We start from the raw sequence: 17,104 nt of genomic DNA, 5'->3' as shown, positions 1-17,104 counted from the left end.
ATGAAAGTGGAGAGTAAGACAATGTATTGATGAATAGATTAGGGCATCAATGTTATCAGGGTTCAAGTTTAACAGTTATTAGAATGTATTCATTATCTGGAGAGATATGTCATTGGACTGTTCTTAAATCCTGTCTTTTCACATCTTAATTCAGTTAGTTGTTTTGAGCTCTAAATAAATAACATTGATTGTGTCCGTTCTCAAGTGACTCCAGACCACAGTTGTGTAAAGAATCTGAGTAACTACAGTAATCGAGGCCAAGAATGATACTGCAATCTCTTTTCTGAGTGTGTTCATGGCTTTACATCGAGACTTTGTGATAGCATATGGCCACACAAGTGCCCCATTTTCCAATATTACACCATTCATGATTTCAAGACATCCCAAAGTACTTTATAACCAATGAGGTAGGTTTGAAATGCAGATACTGTGGTAATGTTGGAAAATGCAATGTAAGGCTTTAGGAATCTGGGAGGACAAGACCATGGAGAGGTAGAAAGATGAAGCTTTTAAATCTAAGGTGATTTCAGGAGTAATGAGCTGCAAGGGCAGGTCCCAATTGGGAAATGTTGTTGTTTATACAGAGTGGGAATGGAACAGGAATAATGAAATGGAGGGGGAACAAAGGTGATTTAAAGGAGTTAAGGTGGGATAGAGATGAAGAAATTGTCAAGAGTGGAACTGATCTTGGTGACAATTGGATGTGAGGTTAATGACCTGGGAGGTTATGGATTCAGTGACAGCATAGTCTAGTTTCCAATTGGGATGTCCAACCTATTGGCCGGAACTCCGCCACCTCTCGCCCAAGCGAGGCTGTAAAATCCGGCCAATTGTTTTCAATGGTCAGCTGGAGGAAGTGGTGTCTCACCTGATGGTAGAGATAGATTGAATGAGGGAGAGATGGAACTTGCTGCCCTTGGCATACATCTCATCGTTGCCCCTGTAACGGCAGGTGATGTTACCGAGAGGTAGGAAGAGGGGGTGGATGATCTTTGGTGAATTTTGAAAATAGCTGAGGTAGAGGTCAGGATGCCATTGCTAGAGGTGTATTGGATGTGTTCAGGTCAGCAGGAATGTTAACACTTGTAATGGAGCGTTGATTAAAGAGGATTGTGGCAAACAGATTGGTCAACTATATCAAATGATGCAAAGAGGTCAACAAGGATAATGCATCAACCACAGAGGATGTAAGGTGCGACTCTGGCCAGATTGTGTTATTGTAAAAACTGTGGAACCTTGTACTGATGGGATTCAGACTGGGAGAGGTGGACACGAGATGAAAGGTAAATACAGTATTTAGTGTACTTAGAGTGGGTATTTTGAGAAGAAAGTTGTGTTTGGGGGTTTTTGAAAGTGGTGTGAGTGGAGTTTAAGGAGCCACCAATACTTGGGACCAGAGGGAAAGCTGTATGTGTTGGTGCTGAAGAGAGCAGGAGATGGATCTCATTGAAGAGCTGAGCAAGGAGAGGGTGCAAGGGGAAAATGGATGAGAAATTGTCATGTCATGGAGATCATATCTAGATTGGGAGAGACACTACCTGAGGCAGCTTGAGGAATGGTGTCCAGTCTTAGAAATGAGGAAAGTCATCTTAGAAAGCCATGAATTCTGCACACAGAGTGTTGGGGGTGATGATAGAGGGAATGAAGAGATAAAGATTACAGAAAGCAGGAAAAAGAAAAGAATGTTTGGATTACCCTTCCCCGGATTATGGGAGAGGACAAGGAAGGGCCTGAAATCAAAGTTCTAAACCAGGGGAAGGTTGATTCTGATATGATCGGGTATAATTTGCCATGGTGGACTGGGAGCAAACTTTTTAGCTAAATCTGTGGCAGAACAGTGAAATACATTGAAGAAGGAAATAGGGAGTGTGCAGGCCCAATAAAAAGAAAGGGTGGGATCAACAAATCCAGTGAACCCTGGATATCGAGGGATAGAAAGCATTGGATAAACATAAAACATTACAGTGCAGTTCAGGCCCTTCGGCCCTCGATGTTGCGCCGACCTATGAAACCAATGTAAAGCCCATCTAACCTACACTATTCCAATATCATCCATAAAGAGGAAAAGGGACGCTTATTGCCAACATCGAGGGCTCAAAACAACAAGAGGGAATTTGTAAAGGAAATTAGGAGAGCAAAAATGGGACATGAAATGATACAGGCAGGTAAAACAAAGGAAAGTCCTAAGTTGTTTTACACGTACATTAGGGGTAAAAGGATAACTAGGGGAAGAGTAGGGCCCATTCAGGACCCCAGTAGTCATTTGTGTGTGGAGGCAGGGGACATAGATAGGGTTCTAAATGAATACTTTGGTCAGTGTTCACTAGTGAGTGGGTACGATGTGGGTATAGAAATTGGGGAGAAGGTCTGTGATACAACTTGTCTTATATTACACGGTTATTGTTCTCATTAAGGTGATGCTAGAACTGGAGATTCTCAATGGGATTCTCCAGCCTCCCTGTGCATTTTTCTCACAGTGGGAGGCAGCATGGCATTCCCTGGCAGCGGGATCTTCCAGTCCTGCCACTGTCAATGTGCTTTTCCATTGACTCCACCCAATGTCGACCAGAGCAGAAGATCCCACCGGCATAAACAGCCGGTACGTTCCCTCGTAGTTCTCTAATTTAAGCACATAAAAAGAACAAAGAAAATTCCAGCACAGGAACAGGCCCTTCGGCCCTCCAAGCCTGCACCAAGCATGCTGCCCATCTGAACTAAAATCCCCTACCCTTCTGGGGACAGTATCCCTCTATTCCCATCCTATTCATGTATTTGCAAGACGCCCCTTAAAAGTATCTGCTTCCAATATCTCCCCCGGCAACACGTTCCAGGTACCCATCATCCTCTGGGCAAAACACTTGCCTCATACATCTCCTTTAAACCTTAAACTTAAACCTGTGTCCTCTAGTAATTGACCCTTCCAACCTGGGAAAAAGCTTCTGACTATCCACTCTGTCTATGCCCCTCATAATCGTGTAGACTTCTATTAGGTCACCCCTCAACCTCCGTTGTTCCAGTGAGAATAAACCAAGTTTCTCTAACCTTTCTTCAGAGCTAATGCCCTCCGTACCAGGCAACATCCTGGTTAAATCTTTTCTGTCCCCTCTTCAGAGCCTCCACATCCTTCTGTTAGTGTGGTGACCAGAATTGAACACTATATTCCAAGTGCGGCCGAACCAAGATTCTATAAATGGGCCAGAATTTTACTGCCCCGCCCGCCATGGGAATCGGAGCAGGCAAGGGGTGGTCAACGGGAAGGCCCGTTGACCAGTGGTGGGATTTTATTGTTCTGCGACGAGCGAGGCAGTAAAACCCAGCCCATGGTGTGAGATGTGGGATGAACACATCCCATTTCAGTCGCCGATTATGTAGCCAGAAGCACAGTAATGCTCCTTCTAGCCTGCTGTGACAGTAGGCCACTGAGACTGCTTAAACTCATTTCACCTAAGGCCCCTGCATAGATAGGGGAGAAATTCATCCCATCAGTCTGACATGAATTAAATCAAGGTCCCAGGAGTGGATGAGCAGCAGCTAAAACGGTGTGTCAATGAACTCCCAGATAGAAGCCACTTCAACCAGTACTGTTCTGGGACAAAGCAACATTTGACTTAATTAAATTTGGGTTCCAAAGAGCACGCTTGGTATCTGCCTCCTGGAACACAGAAAGCAATCACTTCTTTTTATCAAGCCAATTGAAAATTGATGACAATCTGCTGTGCTCCCAGCGGGGAGTGTATTGTGTTGTGCCTGCTACTGTGAAGCCAAGGCAAAGTGAAGGAAGTCTTCAACACAGCAGCCATGGCTCTCATTTTACACTGTCTCATGCCTGGGCGGGGCAAATATAAGGACACAAAAATAAGTGAAATACCGAATTTCTTGTAAAATTGTCAATAGATGACTCCCAGGATTTATCACAGCTCCGCCTTCATGATCCCTACTTCATGTTGTTGTTGGTGGACTCGCTTACTACAACAACTTACATTTACGTAGCGCCCATAAGGAACCGCCCCTCGGCACTTCACGGAAGCGTTACTAACAAAGTACGGCACCGAACGACATTCCGAAACAGTTGGTTGGACAACCAAGAGAAGCCGGACTCAGGAACAGAGGAAGGCCATTCAACCACTCAAACCAATTCTGTTATTCAATAAGATCATGACCGATCTGATTGTGCCTCAAGTCCAGTTTGCCATTTGTAACCTCATTCCTCCCTCAACCCCAAACCGCTCCCCCTTCCCCCATCCCTCCCCCCCCCCGCCAAATTCTATAACCCTTGAATCCCTTGCCTATCTACTTGGTCAACGAGGTGGTGTCTGAAAGGAGGAAAGGGAGTTACAGAGCTGGCAAGTCACAGGAAGGGAATTCCAGAGTTTGGAGTCCTAATAGCCAACGGCACTGCCGCCATTTGTGGAGCAATTATCATTGGGAGTGTGCAGGAGGGCAGAACTAGAGGAGTGGAGATGTCTCTGACCGTGTGGGGGCTGGGTGCTATGGCATGCACTTGTAATCCCGCTGCTGGGAGTTTGAGGCTGTTGGTTTGCTTGAGGTCGGGAGTTCTGGGCTATTGTCCTCTGTGCCTACCGGGTGTCCACGCTAATATCAATATCCACATAGTGTTCCACGAAGACTCTGGGAACATCAGATGTGCTAAGGAGGGGTGAACTGGCCCAGGTCGGAAACGGAGCAGGTCAAAACCCCCCTGCTCTCCAGTAGTGGGCTAGCACCTGTGAATAGAAGCAGCAATGCAGACTGACCAATATAGCTGACAGTGTGAGGTTGGAGAAGATCACAGTGATAGGGAGGAGAAAGGCCAGGGAGAGATTTGAAAACACGGATGAGAATTTTAAAATCAAGATGTTGAATTATTCGCTCCAATGTAGTTCAGTGAGCACAGGGTTGACAGGGGAAGGAGATGTGCTGCAAGCTAAGACATGTGCATCAGAGCTTTGATGGACCTTTGACTGTGCACAAAATAGGTGCTTACCAGTCTGACAGTAGTCACTGCCTTTCACAATTATAAATGAAGTGAAGTGGTTTTAGATTTCAGTTGAATTGAATTGATTTACTATTGTCACATGTATTGGGATACAGTGAAAAGTATTGTTTCGTGCACGCTATACAGACAAAACATACCGTACATAGAAAAGGAAAGGAGAGGGTGCAGAATATCGTGTTGCAGTTACAGATAGGGTGAAGAGAAAGATCAGCTTAATGTGCGATAGGATCATTCAAAAGCCTGATGGCAGCAGTGAAGAAGCTATTCTTGAGTCAGTTGGTGCGTGTTTTCAGACTTATGGAAGAGAGAATGTCCAGGGTGTGTGGGGTTCTTGATTAAGCTGGCTGCTTTCCCAAGGTAGCGGGAACCATAGACAGAGTCAGTGGATGGGAGGCTGGTTTGTGCGATGGACTGGGCTTCGTACACAACCCTTCGTCGTTTCTTGCCGTCTTGGTCAGAGCAAGGGTCGTAGCAAGCTGTGATGTTTAAGAGATGCTTTAAGACATATAAATGATTTTTCTTTTAAAGGCTGGAGTCAGGTATGATGTGCAGACTTGACAAAGCTGAGAAACAGCAGGTGGCAGTGTTGTTTTGTCACAAGACGTGATAGTGTCGAGACATTACTCTAAATTACCTGGCGCCAACAGTCCATGTTCAACACTATTACGTTCTTCCCTCACAAGCTAAGGGTGCAAAATTCCTCCAACTTACAGTTAATACTGAGTGAGAGCTGGAGAAGAGCTAAGAATTATACAGTTTGCTGACAAGCCTCAAAATGTGAATTAACTTAGTAGTTGAAGGGAAAATGATTTGTCTGTAAAAGCTAAAGTATCTCAAAGACCTTTCGAATCAATGAAATGCAGTGGGTCTGACATTTGGATGTAACTGCTTAATATCAGCAACAAAATTATATGAACTGCACATAGCTATTATTGCACCACTGAACTGCATATACTCGCGAAGGCGATGGTGCAGAGGGACCTCGGGGTCCTTGTGCATGAGTCGCAAAAACCCAGCTTGCAGGTGCAGCAGGTGGCCAGGAAGGCAAATGGGATGCTGGCCTTCATCGCGAAGGGGATTGAATATAAAAGTAGGGAGGTCTTGCTGCGGCTGTATAGGGCATTGGTGAGGCCGCAGCTGGAGTACTGTGTGCAGTTTTGGGCGCCGTACTTACGCAAGGATATTTTGGCCTTGGAGGGAGTGCAGAGGAGGTTTACTAGGCTGATGCCGGAGTTGAGGGGGTTGAGCTATGAGGAGAGGCTGAATAAATTAGGCTTGTACTCGTTAGAGTTTAGAAGAATGAGGGGAGATCTCATTGAGACGTATAAGATGATGAATGGGATGGATAGGATAGAGGTGGAGAGACTCTTCCTGCTCAGAAAGGATAGCAGGACTTGGGGGCACAGCCTCAAGATAAAGGGGGGGCGGTTTAGAACGGAGTTGAGGAGGAACTTCTTCACTCAAAGGGTGGTGAATCTCTGGAATTCTCTGCCCGTTGAAGTGGTGGAGGCTACCTCGCTAAATATTTTTAAGACGCGGGTTGATGGGTTTTTGATAAGAGAGGGGATTAAGGGTTATGGGGAGAGGGCGGGAATGTGGAACTGAGCCACGACAGATCAGCCATGATCTTATTGAATGGCGGGGCAGGCTCGAAGGGCTAGTTGGCCTACTCCTGCTCCTATTTCTTATGTTCTTATGTTCTTACACCAGTTTAATTCATGGATTTGAAAGATTGTAGTTAAATTAGAGACTTGATTATGGATATATTTTATGCTCATCAGCCGATAGGAACAGTAATGCCCCTAACTGTTCAGTTAAGCCTCGATGCAAATATGCTGCCTGCATGTGATAATAAAACTACATCGGGGTAAAATATTGGTGACCTTATCATTTCATACCTATTTTTAGAATAAGAGGCCTTATTAAATTTTGAAAGTTTTTTTTAAAGAATTAATCCATCACAGTACAAGGCAAAGACAAAAGTCGTAGAATCCCTACAGTGCGGAAGGAGGCAATTTGGCTCATTGAGTCTGCACCAACCACTGTTCCATCCAGCCCCTAACCCCATAGCCCATGTATTTACCGTGCTAGTCCCCCTGCCACTAAAAGGCAATTTACCATGGTCAATCAACACAACCCACACACCTTTGGACTGTGGGAGGAAACAGGGGCACTCGGAGGAAACCCACACGGACACAAGGAGAACGTGCAAACTCTACACAGACAGTGACCTAAGCTGGGAATCAAACCCGGGTCCCAGGCGCTGTGAGGCAGCAGTGCTAACCGCTGTGCCATCGTGCCACCCAGAAGTCCAGAGTAGGAGCATTTTCTGATTCAATCACTGGACTGTACTGATTTGGGCACCTCTAGCAATATTAAGGTTTGTTAAGGGAAAATGGCGGGGGTGGGGGAGGTTTTGGGGGAAGAAGTAGCGTTAAGTCACCCACATAATCCTGTAGTTAGGAAGGGAAAAGATCAGCCGGTGTCCCACGTTTAAGACCTACATGAGATATCTGTTTAACATTTGGTGATAATCCAAGCTCACGCAAGAAGGAACTTGCCGCAGTATTGGAGAACTGGCAGCTGATAAAAATCATGCCTCTGTATAAATCATCATCTTCCAGCGTTGGCAAAATAAGAATGGAAATAAGGAAGGGAATTGAGTAAATCGCATGATGCCCAATTTTTGACATACCTGAGACTTCAATGGGGGCAATATGGCATTCCATTGCTATGTCCTAGCCACTGCTATGGCCTCCACTGCACCTTCCTGTTCATTTCAACATGGAGTTCTGGGAGACAAAGTTTAAAGTCGATTTATTAGTGTCACAAGTAGGCTTACATTAACCAAGTTACTGTGAAAATCCCCTAGTGGCCACGCTCCGGTGCCTGTTTGGGTACACTTAGGGAGAATTTAGCACGGCCAATCCACCTAACCGGCACACCTTTGGACTGTAGGAGGAAACTGGAGCATCTGGAGGAAACCCACTCAGACACAGGGAGGAACATGCAGACTCCAGACAGAGTGACCAAGGCTGGAATCAAACCTGGGTCCCTGGTGGCTGTGAGGCCACAGTGCTAACTACCTGTGCCACCCCTAGGATCCAATGGTATCCTCAAATCTGCATCCCCCTGAACCCCGATGACCTTTCATCCCTTAGCTAGCCAAACATCCATCCACCTCTGCCTTAAAAATATTGTTTCCATCGCCTTTCAGAGAGTTCCAAACCCTCTGAGTGAAAAAAAAGTTCTCTTCATCCCTGCCCCTTATTTTTAGACAGTGACTGAGTTTGTTTTGTAAAGCAAATACTTGATTAGGCTATTGTGCAGCCTTACTCAGTAGGTTATGTTTTAGTCCATCTTATATGGTTCCAGCAAGATTTCACTTTGGTGAGTTGTCAGATGTTCACGCACAACTATGTAATTGATTTGAATACTTCAGCATAACTGCTGGGTGAAATCACACACATCGACTTGTAGGGACAAGATTCAAGTCCTTTTTCTTCTTGGAGCTCCGTCTGTCAGTTTTATATAAAGTTGATATAATTTACTTAATGCAAATAAAGGCTGTGCTGTGACTTGATTTGCCTTTGGCACTCTCTACCACACTGGGCGAATAGCTTTGTACTTGATATCTATAGGTTCAAACGCAGTTAACCATTGCCGATTTGTCAAACCCACACAAATCTTGCAGGTGCTGCATGAATTTCTGACCTCCGTTGCAAGCTAGCGCAGGAAAACTGCTCAGAACCACCTGGCATGCAGCAGTTCCTAAACCTTTCCCCAAAAAAGATTTTTTTAAATTGGGACGGACTGGTTTTCTTAGCACCTTGAGGCAGAGAAGGAGTCCGTCCATTCGAAATGAATCTGCTTCCACACGGAATGGGGAGGCAATGACCTAGTAGGAATGCATCACGCCAGGGGAGAGGAGTTCTCTTAGGCAGAGGTGTTTTAGAATTAGCAGCAAACATGCCACAGAGTAAGGTGACCCTTACTCTGCTGTGTTGCCCTCAAGGGGACAATCACCACAACAGAGATTCAAAAATCAAAATGGATTTTGATTTATCATGTCAAGAGAGCAATTATTTCCTCTGAAAAGTGGAGCAATAACCAGAGATCACCGCATAAAATAATTGACAATAGAACAAGGGAAAAATTACTTCACCCAGGTATAGGCTGAGCTGGAAGACATTAACTGAAGGGATGGTGAAATCAGATTCCAAAGGAACTTTCAAAGGGTAACGAGTTTTCAAATTTACAGCATTATGGCAAGAATTATTATGGGGAGGTGATGGCTGAGTGGTATTATCGCTTGACTATTAATCACTAGACGATTAATCCAGAAACTCAGCTAATGTTCTGGGGACCCAGGTTCGAATCCTGCCACGGCAAATGGTGAAATTTGAATTCAATTTTTAAAAATCTGGAATTAAGAATCCACTGATGACCATGAAACCATTGTCGATTGTCAGAAAAAAAACCCACCTGGTTCACTCATGTCCTTTAGGGAAGGAAATTTGCAGTCCTTAGCTGGACTGGCCTGCATGTGACTCTCAACTGCCCTCCAAGGATAACCAGGGATGGGTAATAAATGCTGACCAGCCAGCAATGCCTATGTCCCAGAATGAATTAAAAAAACACCTTATAGGCAGCTCGTTAAGTACATAACAATTGATTGAGTAAAAGTTATTCCTCGCCCATCTCTCCCCTGGCTTGATTTCAAAAAAATTTAAATAATGCTTGCATTAATCCATCAATTTACCACAACATCCGCAGTTCCAGGAATCATCAGCACTTCAAATGCACACTTTACCTGTATTTGATTGTGCTGATGAGAAAACTTCAATGACTTAGTCACATGTTTTAACGGACAAGGTCATTTAATTAATTAAGCAGTCATTTCAATGATGTATAAGCAGATTTACGGTTTTGCTCATACGAAAATTGATTTGATTTTGACTTGATTTATTATTGTCACATGTATTGGGATACAGTGCAAAATATTGTTTATTGTGCGCTAAACAGACAAAGCATATCATTCATAGAGAAAGAAATGAGAGAATGTGGAACGTAGTGTTACAGTCATAGCTAGGGTGTAGTGAAATGTCAACTTAATGCAAGCTAAGTCCATTCAAAAAGTCTCACAGCAACAGAGAAGAAGCTGTTCTTGAGTCAGTTGGTACGTGACCTCAGACTTTTGAGTCTTTTTCCTGAAAGAAGAAGGTGGAAGAGAAAATGTCCAGGGCGCGTGGAGTCTTTAATTATGCTGGCTGCTTTGCCAAGGTAGTAGGAAGTGTAGACAGAATCAATGGATGGGAGGCTGGTTTGTGTGATGGATTGGGCTACGTTCACAACCTTTTGTAGTTCTTTTCAGTCTTGGGCAGAGCAGGAGCCATACCAAGCTGTGATATAACCAGAAAGAATGCTTTCCATGGTGCATCTTTAAAAGTGGGCAAGAGTCGTAGCTGACATGCCAAATTTCCTTAGTCCTCTGAGAAAGTAGCAGTGTTGGTGGGCTTTCTTAATTATAGTGTTGGCATGGGGGGACCAGGACAGATTGTTGGTGACCTGGACACCTAAAAACCTGAAGCTTTCGACCCTTTCAACCTCATCCCCGTTGATGTAGACAGGGGCATGCTCTCCTTTTACGCTTCCTGAAGTTGATGACAATCTCCTTTGTTTTGTTGACATTGAGGGAGAGATTATTGTTGCCACACCAATTCACCAGATTCTCTATCTCATTCTCTGCCTCATCATTGTTTGAGATCCGACCCACTATGGTGGTGTTGTCAGCAAATGGGAAAATCGAATTGGAGGGGAATTTTGCCGCACAGTCATAGTGTATAAGGAATATTGTAGGGGGTTGAGGACTTAGCCTTGTGGGACACCAGCATTGTTGTTGCCTATCCTTACTGATTGTGGTCTGTAAGTTAGGAAGTTCAGAATCCAGTCACAGAGGCAGGTGCCAAGGCCCAGGCCATGGAGTTCAGAGATGAGTTTCATGGAAATAATAGTATTGAAGGCTGAGCTGTAGTCAATAAATAGGAGTCTGACATAGGTGTCTTTGTTATCTAGGTGTTCTAGGGTTGAGTGCAGGGCCAGGGACATGGCATCTGCTGTGGACCTGTTGTGGCGGTAGACACACTGTAGTGGATCCAGGTAGTCCGGGAGGCTGGAATTGATTCATGCCATGACTAGCCTTTCGAAGCAGTTTATAATGATGGATGTCAGAGCCACTGACCGATAGTCATTAAGGCATGCTGCTTGGCTTTTCTTAGGTACCAGGATGAAGCAGATAGGGACTTCAGATTGTTGAAAGGAGAGGTTGAAGATGTGTGTGATTACCCCCGCCAGCTGATCCATGCAGGATCTGAGTGTTCATCCAGGTACCCCATCCAGGCCAGTCGCTTACCCTACACCGGAATTCTACAGTCCCACATAGCATCAAAGCGAATGAGGGATGGACGATGGAAATGTCCGTGGACCTTCGGGCAGGAATTTCCGGTCTCACTCGAACAAGGCCGGCCGTTTGGACCCTTGTAATTTTTTATTAACCCTTTATGTTAAGATTATTGTACCATAAGCAAAGGATCACGGTAAGATCTTTTCAGTTGACAAGGAAGCAGGTTAATGAATATACCTGTTTTGTGTTCTGGACTTCTTTACACTAGCGTATTTTTGTTACTTTATTAAGTGCTAAATTTCACAATTGGGGAGCAGCAGAGTGTGGACTGTACCCACAACTTTCTGGTTCCAAGGTAAGCATCTCAATCGCTCGCACCCAGGTCGATGGAGGTATTTATCTCGTCACAAAAGACTTTGGTTGCAGAGCAAAACAGTTATGGGTGGCACGGTGGCACAATGGTTAGCACTGCTGCCTCACAGCACCAGGGACCCAGGTTCGATTCCCAGCTTTGGTCACAGCCTTTGGGAGTCTTCAGTTCTTCCCGTGTCTATTTGGGTTTCCCCCGGGTGCTCCAGGTGGGCTGGTTGTGTCAATTGGCCATGGTGAATTACCCCTTGGTGTTAAGGCAGGGGAAGTATGTGGAGTTACGAGGATTGGCCCTGGGTGGAATTGTGGTCAGTGTAGATTTGATGGGCCTCTTTCTGCACTGTAGGAATTCTATACAAAAAAAGATTAGCCACCTGCTTATGTAAAATAATTTTGTGTTTGCATCCAAATCACTCACTTCACTTCATAATCATTCATAACAAGCCAACGACTTTGAGATAACTCTAAGAGATACGAGAAGGTGCAACATAAACGGATTGCTTTCCATGTAAAACCTCATTTATTCTCACCTGGTAGGCTATGTTGTGTGGAATTCACTTCAGCATAAACCTGGCTGTGTAAATTCTCATTGCTGGTGTCTTCCCCAGGACAGGGTTTTTTTAACATGCTGATATTTGCTGCCTTACTTACCCAGGTTTCTGGCAATACAAGTTTAATTCTAAGGAATGTAGGCCTTAGTCTGGTTCCCCGAGTAAGATCAATGAATTGTCACTAAAGACAGGTTTCACATCCTGCCCCAGAAATGAAAGGACAGGATTTGGAAACTCATGAAAACATTTAACAGGAAGAAATATATTTAGGGCCATTGAAATACAAAGGATTAAACAGGTTTGTTTCCATGCCATTGTGTTTGTTGCTATAGCTTCTGTTACTGTGGTGACTTTCCCTGTTTCACGATCGCTTTAGATTAAATTAAGCAATGCCTTAAATAAATTTACACAACAGAAGACACAAAATGTGACCGTGCTTGGTTATATTAAAGAAAAGCAGCAGATGTATCTGGAGGTAATGGCAACTTCCTTGCTGGATAGGAAACCCCATTTTTTATTCCCAAATTCAATGTAGGCAGTGGAATGAGATTAGAGAACTCAGCAGTGTCCGATCTTGTTGTATAGGGGTCTGGCACATAAAAAGTTACAGTGTAATTGAGTACAATAATGTCTGCACAGTGATGTAGGTGAACAAGGGATCTGCATCCCGAGGATGGTATCAAGTAGCAGAAAGAAGTGTGTAGAAGAAAGCATGGAGACAGCTCCTACCTTGGACCTCTATTGTATTTATGTATGCTATTTTGAATAGTTAATAAATGTTCACTGTTGGACTTTAGAAAACTATGTACACCTTGGGGAAGATTTTCTCATCCCGCCCATCTTGGGAATCATAGCGCGTAGGGGTATGGACCATGCAAAGATCTCCTGGGATCTACTGGGATTTTCCAGTATTGGGGAGAGTGTGGCCAGAAAATCCCACCCATTAATACAACCTGTCAATCCAGGAACAACATCTTGTAACAAGTGGCTGCAGAGATTGATTGGGCCGTTAGCTTTGCTTTTTGAACATCAGATAGCCTTGCAAATTTAGTCAACGTTGTGAGCAGCACTCGCCCCTCTCTGACCCAGAGTGCACCTCCTACTGTTCAAATTTAAGAAAACAAACGCATGGCTTAGGGATATAACAATAACTTCATGGCACAGTTAACACAGCAAGCATATGGCACTTCGCAGGAGCATTAATTCGACACCAGGGCTCATGAGATGCTATTTGGACAGGCGATCAAAAGCGTAGGCAAAGAGATAGATTTTAAGGACCATCTTCAAGGAAAGTTGGAGAGGTTTCTAGGGTGAGACTCTCCAGAGCTTAGGGCTGAAGGCATGACCGTCAATGGCAGATAAGAAAACGGAGAAGCCTTTCTATATGTAATGGCTACTACAAAAAAAATCACGTGAATCTTCATTGAATAGAACTTCAGGACAAAACCAGGCATCAAATCATGAACTGATTTATTTATATCAAAATAGATGAACACGATATAGTTTGCACAATAAATATAATCAATTTCCCAATGCTCCTTGGTTATGGAAAACAATGAAGATGTAAGTTACCATCAATATAAACATGCAATCATCTTTGTGAGCATGACATGTTTCAAGTTGACATAACCAGCCTCTTACTGATTCACATTAAGCAATCATGGTTGGGGTTTAATTTGAGCAACTGGTTTGATATCCTGGATAAATAGTGCTGGTTGTCTTGGCAGTTAACTCCTTAATAACCTGAACCTAACATTGGAGCACAACATTGCCCGTTTCAAAGTTTAGCTGGGGTAACGCAACCAAGATTCAAGTTGCATCAGCGCTTAGCCTAAATCTCCCTATTTACCGCAGCCACTCAGGAGTTACTGGCTCTTAGCTTATCTGTGATTCCCCCCACCCCCAATCAAAGTTGGTCTTGGCCTGTTGCATGTAAAAAAAAGGGGGCGTGACTCCCGCCAAACCTCCATGTTTCCCCGCTTTCCTTCTCTATCACAAAGGACCTATTGCTTCATGGCGCCAGAGACCTGGGTTCAATTGCGGCCTCAGGTCACTATCTGTGTGGGGTTTGCACGTTCTGCCCTCATCTGCGTGGGTTTCCTCCGGGTGCTCCGGTTTCCTCCCACAGTCCAAAGATATGCGAGTTATGTTGATTGGCCACGCTAAATTGATCCCAGTGTTGGGGGATTAGTAGGGGTTATGGGGATAGGGCCTGGGTGGTTTTGTGGTGGGTATAGACTCGATGGGCTGAATAGCCTCCTTCTGCACTGTGGGGATTCTATGGATTCTATGATCTTCAGCCAAAGGTCGGCGATGGTCTATGAGAAAAATGCAGCAAACTCATCAAGATGGTGGGCAGAGGTGAAGGCCTCGGACCTTTGAGAGGCCCTCAGTCGGTTCTCTCATACAATCTTTGAGATCCTCCTCTCCTTTAAAAGGCTAACTCAACACCTTCGAATGCTGCAGCAGTGCCCCTCATCCTGCCCCATCATGCTGCTGAAGATCCTGAACAAGAGGCCAGCCTGCATCTACAATGGAGCAATGAAAAGGAATCCTGACTGATGTTACAGCAAGTGAAAGGCCCCTCCTGAAATGCTTAGTGTGGATTTTAGGAAAATTCCTGTCTAATTCCTATGACTTGAAAATGTGTCCTTGAGAAATGTCCAAATACACACACAGTAATTGTCTCGTGAACCAGTTGTTGAAGGAAATGGGAAGTTCTGGCCTTTTGCCTCACCATAAATTCTCCAAGGTTTGAAGTGACGTGGAATAATGGTACAACCTCAATCTGCTTGTCTGAAATTTCTTTCAGCACAACTTTCCACACAGCTTCAAATAAATGCATTTCACCTTATCAATAAATGCTTCCATTGTTATCCCCCTCATATATCGGTCTACTTTCCCCTTGCAAACATCAGTGTTGTGACTGGGACCAGCATTAATCCACTTTCTCACTAGCTATATGCACTCTTGTCCTCTCCAGAGGTAGAAACTATTATTTTGTGATTCAGACTAATATTAATAAACACATTTATCCACAGGATTTATAATTACATTGAAGCCTGCGGCATATAGCAGAGTGAAACAGCACAAGTATTTAATTTGCACTCTGCTTTAAGCTATCTCAATCATGAAGTAACTGAAATCTCAAGTTTCTGCATTCAAGGAGATGCATCTCACAATGTAGAACAATTTCCAGGAGCTAACAAGCTACTGCTCCTAGTGGGCATTTGGAGTGTCAACTTCCAGATATCTAATTGATACCCAAACTGACTGTCCGCAGAGCAGGCCAGGCCTTGCTGTAAGACCTGTTCCCTTCAATCACAGAATACTTGAAAATGAAATACCCTCATGTTGCACCCCTCTCCAATCCACATGTACAAGCACCGACTTCGGATCCAGGTTCCGGGATGCATTGAAACGCACGCTCACTCAAAATGGCATTTTTAATTTTATTTATTTGTGTCACGAGTAAGCTCACATTAACACTGCAATGAAGTTACTCTGAAATCCCCTAGTTGGCACCTGTTCGGGTACACTGAGGGAGAATTTAGCATAGCCAATGCAACTAACCAGCACGACTTTTGTACTGTGGAGGAAACCGGAGCACCCGGCAGGGAACCCACGTAGACAGAGGGAGAACGTGCTGACTCCACACAGATGCCCAAGCCGGGAATCGAATCCGATTCCCTGGCGTGGTGAGGCAGCAGTGCTGGCCACTGTGCCACCGTTTTTCCAACCTGCCCAATTTTCCCAGCCTATTGCACCATTGAATTGAAGATTTTGAGCCTCATTCAAGGTTTGCTCATCCTTCCTCACTCACCGCTGGGTTCACTGACTCTGCTGCTGGTTCAAAACTTTTTTACAGATCACCAGCTACACTCATGCAGCCTTTATGAGGAGAGGCTGAATAAACTAGGCTTGTACTCGTTAGAGTTTAGAAGAATGAGGGGAGATCTCATTGAGACGTATAAGATGATGAATGGGATGGATAGGATAGAGGTGGAGAGACTCTTCCCGCTCAAAAAAGACAGTAGGACTAGGGGGCACAGCCTCAAGATAAAGGGGGGGCGGTTTAGAACGGAGTTGAGGAGGAACTTCTTCACTCAAAGGGTGGTGAATCTCTGGAATTCTCTGCCCGTTGAAGTGGTGGAGGCTGCCTCGCTAAATATTTTTAAGACGCGGGTTGATGAGTTTTTGATAAGAGAGGGGATTAAGGGTTATGGGGAGAGGGCGGGAATGTGGAACTGAGCCACGACAGATCAGCCATGATCTTATTGAATGGCGGGGCAGGCTCGAAGGGCTAGATGGCCTACTCCTGCTCCTATTTCTTATGTTCTTATGAATAGTTGTTCTTTCCATCTCTCTGTGCCTTCACATCATCGAATCCTACAGTGCAGAAGGAGGCCATTCAACCCATCAAGCTTGCATCAACAACAATCCCTCACAGGCCCTATCCCCGTAATCCCACACACTTCATAGAATCCGAATCATAGAATCCCTACAGTGCAGGAGGAGGCTATTCAGCCCATCGAGCCTGTACTGACAACAATCCCATGCAGGCCCTATCTTGGTGACCCCATATATTTACCCTAGCTAGTTCCCCTGACACTAAAGGGCAATTTAGCGTGGACAATCCACCTAACCCACACATCTTTAGTCTGTGGGAGGAAACCAGAGCACCTGGAGGAAACCCACACAGACATGGATGAACGTGCAAACTCCGCACAGTCAGTCTCCCGAGGCCGGAATTGAACCCAGCTCCCTGGCACTGTGAGGTAACAG

At 44.7% G+C, this 17,104-nt stretch overlaps 1 protein-coding gene across 2 annotated transcripts in view; it reads left to right on the top strand.

Moving 5' to 3' along the window:
• Positions 1-17,104, top strand: part of LOC145349531 (Krueppel-like factor 12) — a 240,681-nt gene that overhangs the window by 219,214 nt on the left and 4,363 nt on the right. The gene's annotated exons all lie outside the window — the stretch shown is intronic.

The sequence above is a fragment of the Carcharhinus amblyrhynchos genome, chromosome 10 (assembly GCF_965287045.1).
Source record: "Carcharhinus amblyrhynchos chromosome 10, sCarAmb.v2.hapA, whole genome shotgun sequence".
In the NCBI taxonomy this organism is placed as follows: domain Eukaryota; kingdom Metazoa; phylum Chordata; class Chondrichthyes; order Carcharhiniformes; family Carcharhinidae; genus Carcharhinus; species Carcharhinus amblyrhynchos.
Note: the sequence above shows the minus strand (reverse complement) of the source record. Positions and strands in the feature narration are given on the sequence as shown.